Source organism: Aphelocoma coerulescens, chromosome 1 (assembly GCF_041296385.1).
Source record: "Aphelocoma coerulescens isolate FSJ_1873_10779 chromosome 1, UR_Acoe_1.0, whole genome shotgun sequence".
Taxonomy (NCBI): Eukaryota; Metazoa; Chordata; class Aves; order Passeriformes; family Corvidae; genus Aphelocoma; species Aphelocoma coerulescens.
This window is the reverse complement of record NC_091013.1, coordinates 53,623,167-53,629,451: the sequence shown is the minus strand read 5'-3', so window position 1 is coordinate 53,629,451 and position 6,285 is coordinate 53,623,167. Positions and strand designations below refer to the sequence as shown.

The following is a 6,285-nucleotide window of genomic DNA, read 5'->3' as shown; positions in this document are numbered from 1 at the left end:
GTCAGAGTTTGATCAGAATTGTTAGCTAGTGTCACCTGGAAAATAAAGAAAATACCTGCTCTGCTACTCATTTCCACTGAGCAGTAGAGCTAAATCTGGGCAGTGGTATTCAAAAAGGTTTTAAGTGAGAGTGGTTTATAGTTCAGTTTTTGCATAGCTTATAGCAGGAACCCAAATCTTTTTTCTGTATCTTTCACAGATGCTGTGTATGTGCTGTTTTGCTGTACATCCACTCAGATTGGGTATCATAAAAAAGTCAGGATTTTTGCATTTCACTATAATGTAAAATTTCTAGACTAAACCTTTCTTTTGAAAAGCGTAATTTTTACTTTCTGATCAGAACAACCAGAATCAAGAACTAGTAAACTGAAATCACAGTTTGCCTAGGCCACTATTTTCACTATTATATTAGGTTTTACATGTATTGTCCCATTGAAATAATCATCTGCAGCGTGCATTGCAATGATATGCCCTCATTGCCTTCAATCATAGAGCTCACTACAAAAATTACTTACAATAGTAAAACGCAGTATTTTAATCTCTATTTATCTTAGAACTCTTAGAACTATTTGCATTCTCTATATTTCATGTGTACTTTGATAACCAAACAGCAGTGGGATCAACTCCCTCGAGGGCAGAGAGGCCCTGCAGCAAGACCTTGACAAATTGAGAGGTGGGCAACCAACAACTGTACAAAGCTCCACAAAGGCCGGTTTCCTTACCTTTTACCAGGCAATACAGTTTGTGTGTATAGACTGGGCAATGAGATGCTGGAGAGCAGCACTGCAGAAAGGGACATGGGGGTCCTGGTCGACGTCAAGTTGAACATGAGTCAGCAGTGCTCTGGCAGCCAGGAGGGCCAACCCTGTCCTGGGGGGCATCAGGCACAGCATCGCCAGCCGGGCAAGGGAGGGGATTGTCCTGCTCCACTCTGCACTGGGGCAGCCTCACCTTGAATATTGTCTGCAGTTTGAGGTGCCACAGTATAAGGAAGACATTGAGCTATTAGAGAGCATCCAGAAGAGGGCCGTGAAGATGGTAAAGAGTCTAGAGAGGAAGCCTTATGAGAAGTGAATGAGGTCACTTGGCTTGTTCAGCCTGGAGAAGAGGAGACTGAGAGGAGGACTCTGATATCAGAGTCTTCAACATCTTCATGAGGGGGCAAGGGGTACCTGCACAGGGGCAGGTACCAATCTCTTCACTGTCATGACCAGTGACAGGACTCAAGAAAACATCATGAAGCTGAATTAGGAGAAGTTTATGTTAATTTCTACTGGAGTAAATAATTGTTGGTATAATTTCAGCTGCATTGTTTTAGTCAACTCTGGAGTGCATTCATAAAATTCCCTGTTTTCCAAGTTCAGATTATCCTTTCTTTTACTATGTAGATTGAGGAGGAAATACGACCTCAGTCTTTGCCACTTGTTGAAACTGACAGCCTTTTCCTATTACTTGTATTCCTAAATTACAAAAGGAAGTGGCCTACTTGTCAAAATAACCAGTGTTACTTTAAATTTTACATTTTAATATGGAAACAACTACAAGAGCTACCAATTTATGTAAACTACCTCTTTTTAATCACTATGACATTTTTGAAGAAGCTGAAAAAAATTAACTGAGCTATAATGTTCAGACATATCTTGGTGATAAGCATGGAAGAAATAAGATTTAAATAGTTCTTGAGGAGTTAAAGTGAGGTAAAAAGACTGGGAAAGATATATGAACCCAAGATACTGATCTTGTTTGATATTATAGGTTTCAGTATTACTCATCTGCATTGCCTATTTAATTTGTGTGAGCAGGCAAGGGAATCAAATATCCTGGAGAAAAGGATTCAGAGGGCTGATCATCCTGTAAAGTTTTCAGTGGGAATTGTATATATTCATCTCCTGAGATTACTGAGCATTTTACATGCCATATTTCAGTCCCCTACCTAATTAACATACAGAACAGAGCTGAGAGACAGTACAAAGAGATGATGTGAGGTGTGTAGTGATTTAAAACAGAATTGCCAAATCTCATTGTAAGCTCACTGGACTTTTTTTAATATCCTGAGCACATAGTGCATGATTAAAAAAACCCCCACATATCAGTTGCTTTGATCGGATAACAAATATTGGAAACAGGTTTATACTTTAGTTGGAATACAGTATTCCTCTGCCCCCCAAAATTCATAAGGAGCAGACAAGTTACCGGTGTAATCTAAGATGTTCATATGTCTGAAGTAATTTATCCTCTTTTCAAACAAAGCAAAGTGGTTGTCATAAAATAATGGATCTTGTTTGAGTTGGAAAAAGAGAATGTTGCCTGAGAGGCAATGAAGATTGCAGACACCTTACCATCATGGTCTTTTATTATTTAACTTTTCATGTATATTTGCTAAATATACTCAAATATTTGTGATTCTGAATACTAATCCTGTCTAATTTGAATAATATAGAGACCATATATGGTTTCATCTATGGAATTTCTGTAATTTTTAAATAACTCCAAATACAGGCACCCCTTGTGCCAAGGTAGCTAGGAGTAAAAGCTCACTTTCAGAGTCAATGTGAGAAAATATTTAGTGGTAGCCATCAATACCAATGTCAAACAAAAATTTAGCCAGATGGCATATAATGTTTGGAATGAACATATCGGATGGAGAAATATGAAAAAAAAAAATTGATGAAAACAAAGGCTGAATTGCTAGAGAATTCTAGCCATACAAACCCTTATAATTTACTTCAGATGGACACAATTTATTTGATCACTAGTGCCACTTAATGTTCATTGCTGCTATGCCTTTTGAAATGACATCATTGAGGATAGCCTCACTGACAGATCTGCCATGGGCTGCCAGATGGCAAAATGATTCAAGGATAACAAAACAGTAACTACTGTCTGATTTCCTTAATTCATCATAATTTTTCTTCTAGATACTTCAAAGATACAATAGAGTTTCTCTGAACATCTGGAATATGTGTATGTGTATGTATTATGTATAAAGTATATGATTGAGCTGTATATTAGCTAATTGTTTAGTGTTTCCTAGCAAACACTAGGCACATGTCCAAAACATGCTTGATTTTACAATATTGTCCTTTATATTGAAATTAAACTTATAAAAATTATAAACCTTATAAAAATCCTACTTAGTCTGTACATTTACTCCAATACAAACAGTATAACATTGTCGCAGCAGGGTAGAATAAGGAACAACAATAAAAAGTGTTTAATGCCACCTTACCTCAGAGTCTTGGGGTCACTTTATGATGTGTATCCCATATCGCTGCCCTATGCCCAGAAATTAATTTTGTGCCTTTCTATGCCTTTAAACTGAGCATGAGAGGGGGGAGAAAAAACCCAACAAAACTCTTCAAAGCAGTTTGTTTTCAAGGACACAGAGATTGAGATGGCTCTCTGCGTTCAGCTGTGGCGAGAGGAGTGGGAGGAAGCACCCAGCTTGCTTTCTTTCCAGCCAGCTTTCGGCCACTTTCTTTCAGCTCCTTTTCCTCTGGAGAGTTGAACTTTGTTTTCCTTGGACTCCAATTTTTCCCTTTTTCTCTGCTGGACTGTTTCAACATCAGAATACAGTGGGAGGAATTTCCACCGAGGCCTTGGCCCTGCAGGTGGGCCCATCACCCCATCCCAGCTCCAAGGAGGGGGAGAGAGAGACTATGGAAGGACTCTGAAATTTTCCCAGGTTTCTCTCAGCAGAGCGAGAGGTTTTATTATTTAGCAATATTATCCTTTTCCTGTGTGTTTGTTAAATAAATGGTTTTTATCTCTTTCATTTTCCTTCCAGGAAAATTCATTTTTTCCCAAGCCTGGTGGGGGAGGGCTGGTTGTAACCTGCTTTCTCTCAGAGGATATATTTCCAAATTTGCCCAAACCGGCACGCTCAGTTATTTATTCAAGTTATAGAATAAGAAAGATTGACAAAGTTTTTAGACTCTAAAAGGACTCTAAAAGGAAATATCTGTATAATTAAGTTAGCCTTGTGAAATTTAATTTTCTATACGTACTTCAGCACATGCAAAAATATACCGTGCTTGTCAAATGTCAGTATTGATTTACTATTATTTTTATTTTAGATTTATTGCTATATTTATTTACTTACTTTTTTGTTATGCATAGACACTTAACCTCTATTCTCTGTTTCATGACTACTGCTTATGAAGGATGGAGTCACCCACCTGGACCATAGCACAGCCCCAGAGTGGTGCAGCTAAATGAGAAAGTGACTGGCTCAAAGGATAAATATTCTTTAAGGAAAATCAGCAATTTATTGCTGCTGCCGCTATTTGCCATCTCCTCTCGTATGTCATGATTTAACCAAACTGGAAGGATAATATGGCCTCTCAAGAACAGAATCAACATCTCCAGCTAAAGAACAAAGTTTTCATATTGAGAACAAAGCCTTCTATCAGGAGAATCAAAGTGCCCACAGACAGAACAAAGTCCTTTGGGAACAGAATAAAATCCTTCAAGACAAGCACAGGGACTCTTCAGAGGAAACATATGACCTTGAGAAACAGCAAAGGGCCTGCCAACAAAATAAAGCCCTCAGAGAAGAGATTAAGGCTCTCAAAGGATAAGAATGAGCATTTTCATTGAAGGAAAATGCTCTTAAGCATGAGATTTTAGCTTTATGAGAAAAACACGAAGCCTTCAAGGACCAGCTTAAAGCTCTTCAAGAGGACAACAAAGCCATTCAGGTAGAGGAAAAAGCACTTAGTGAAGAAAAAGATTCCCTCAATGAGGAGAAATTTGCTCTGCAAGAGGGGAATATACCCCTTCAAATAAGAAAAAGGCCCTAGGAAGTTAGAAGAAAGCTCTCTAAGAAGACCCCAAAGACCTCCATGAATGGAATAAGATGCTTCAAGAGAAGGAACAAAGTAATACAAGAAAAGAACCAAGTGCTTAGAGAGATGTTGCAGGAGTGAAGAGTTTAGAAAAACAGTAATTTTTGTTGTTGGCCAAATATCAGCAACTAATGGATAAAAGCAGGCACTAAGCAGCCTGTTAGGCTTAGTGCAGAGGTATAGCAGAAGTGCTGAGGAATGGGTGTTGGTATTTCAAATCCCTGAAGCCTAGTAAATCAGTGCTACAAAACATAATGCATATCTGTGGATGTCTGCTTCATTGAGATGGTGAATATCACAGAAAACAAGCTTCCTATTTTAGTATTTCAAAGGTTAGATTAATACTTTTTATGATAGAATACTGGGGGATATTCATAGAAAATTGCTTCCAATGTAATGAACATTAACATCATATACAAGTGAGTCTGTGGCAGACTTTCACTTTTTACATTTAGATTAACCAATAAAATAACATTTCTGAAAATAATTGGTATGAAATGCTTTCAGAATATGCTAACAAGTTATTTATCTTGGATGTTTTCCTTCAAAGATCCAATTTTAACCTGAATTTTCAGGAAAATAATTCAGTATATTTGTGCTACTAAAGAAAAACATTATGAAGCAAGCTTGAACACTGTCTTCCTAGACAGTCCACCATGCTGCTTTTCTCTGTTTCTGCTTTGTGCAATTTCAAAGCCAACAGGTATACACAATTACTGCCAAAAACAATACTTAGACAAGCCAGGTTTTGTCTTTAATCGTATACATTCCTCAAATGTCGGCCTTGTAAGCTTTGTACCCTTTGATGCCTGTACATGTATTTATATCACATTTCAGTACCCATAAAAAAAGTTGTGCCATCATATGATAAAAATGCTGCCCTTGTGGTGTGCAAAAATATTATTTCAAAATCTTGAAACCAGAAAACCACACCAGAATAAAACCAAAGCATTGAGACTACCTAAGGTGCATTTAGGAAATCAGGGTCAAGAACTCATTGTATGGATGTGACCAGTCTGCTTTTGTTAAATCTAACCATAACCAAACTGACACAAGTGAGTACTTGACATGTGACCTTGAGTCCAGGTCTGCGGAAAATATTTCTTGTTCACCCAGAAATTGAGATAGCAACAAAATTTATTAAAATGCAGAATACTTGTTAGTGTAGAAACAGTAGGACAAGCAAAGAAAGTTTTTTAGTCACGGCTCCAAAATCTCAAGGAGAAGGAGTATTTCAGGCAGTAGAACTTGTGTAGCTAGCACCTGAGACAGAAAAATTTACATTTTCTTTCTTTTGCCATATGTTAAACTCTTTAATATTTATATCTCTGGCCTTAAAGACCAGATAGGCTTTGTAAGGTTGAGCACAGTGGTGTACTAGTGGACATCATACATGAGAAAACAGATTCAATTTGGAAATATTGTGCTGGAGAAACAT

The 6,285-nt window shown here is 37.6% G+C and overlaps 1 pseudogene; it reads left to right on the top strand.

The window, feature by feature from the left end:
* The first annotated feature begins 1,035 nt into the window (after positions 1-1,035).
* On the top strand, positions 1,036-4,909 carry LOC138117358 (golgin subfamily A member 6-like protein 6; annotated as a pseudogene).
* Positions 4,910-6,285: the final 1,376 nt, after the last annotated feature.